We start from the raw sequence: 1,603 nt of genomic DNA on the forward strand, positions 1-1,603 counted from the left end.
ACATTGGTCCAATATTAAGCGAGATTGCTGCAGTTGGCAGCGGCGAAAAAAGCTACAATGTAAGTTAATATCTCGCAATGAAAATTGTCCAGCCTGTATTTACCTTGACAAAAGTGTGTGTTTTGACACTGAAAGGCTCAGATTTAGTGTCTGACAACATTATGGAAAGGATCCCCTTCAGAGATAGACCTTTAAAACCTCTTACCTTTCTGTTTAACCAGAAACAGCTCGGATGTTGCTAGCGCCAAACACACCAGACTCCATTTAAAAAAGCAATACTTTTAGTGTGTATAGAGCCGACATATTTTCACATGTAAATCTGTAAACTATGTGTTTAGTTCAACCAAAACTTCAGTTGTGATGATTGGAAAAGTGGAAAGATGACCCAAAACGATTTTTAATAGCTTTATTTTGTTTCTGTCAACTTTGAATGAAGTGTATTTTAAGATGCTAGAATTCCTGTTTATTTACATTGGGTCTGGTGGGTTTAGCAAACGCAATTTAACGAATGTTTTTATGTTTATAAAAAGGATCTTACTCTTTAACAGAAAGGTGGACCTCTTTAGAAATCCTTTCCATAATGCTGTCAGACACTTAGAATAATAATCTGAGCCTGTCTGTGGCAAGCACTTTTGTGAAGGTAAATACAAACTGGACTCAAATTGCCCTGTTAACTTACATTGTAGCTTGTTTCGCCGCTGTCAACTGCAGCAATCTTGCTTAATATTGGACCAATTTTAAAGATTGTTGTTCCCATCAGTCACTTAGACACAAAAACATAAGAAAATAGGGTCCAGGTTGAAAGAAACGGTAGTTACCCTTTAAGGGTTAACCTCCATAACATTGGGGGATTCAACACAGACAGAATTTTTTTTTAAATAGTTAAATCCTGTAATTACTTTTAGTCTCTAGTATGGATCAAGCTCCCCAAAACACTGGATCCTACATATCCCAAATGCAACTGGATAGCATCTTTCATTGGACCCCCCCTCCTAAAAGCATTTCTTTCAAACCCCACACCTCCAGTTTGTAATTTTCAACTCCCTGCTGAGCCATGCTCTTTAAATGGCCCACAGACCTCCCCATCAACAGTGTCAACTACTTCCTAGCAAAAAATAGTTCCATTAAAAAGACCAGTGAAGTCTGTGAATTACCAATAGCAAGTGGGTCTCTGTTTCTGGAAAGGGAATTGTTGAATACATTTTTTGTGCATTGTGAGCACTGGAAATGGATTTTCAGTTACTGTACATACTTTTTATTTGTGAAGAGGCAGAAATCACTGGGACAGATAACTCAAAAAATAGACAAATAAAAATCAAATATATTTGCATTTCTAGACACCACTGGAGGTAGGAGACTGAATGTATTTGTCATTTGAGTGAATTGACCCTTTAAAGGAGCTCTTGTACTTTACTGTCAGTTTTTATTTTGACTCCAACAATTACATACTAAATTCTTTCTTCAAGACCAAAAACTTCAACAAGTGGCCTCTGTGGGAGGAGAGCAAACGGTACCAGTCATTGATATGTTTGGAGACTGATTCTAACACTCTCTCCACCAGCAGAGGACGCCATTTGCCCAGCAACCTCCCTCCCATTAGCCC

The sequence above is a fragment of the Etheostoma spectabile genome, chromosome 23, assembly GCF_008692095.1.
Source record: "Etheostoma spectabile isolate EspeVRDwgs_2016 chromosome 23, UIUC_Espe_1.0, whole genome shotgun sequence".
Lineage (NCBI taxonomy): Eukaryota > Metazoa > Chordata > Actinopteri > Perciformes > Percidae > Etheostoma > Etheostoma spectabile.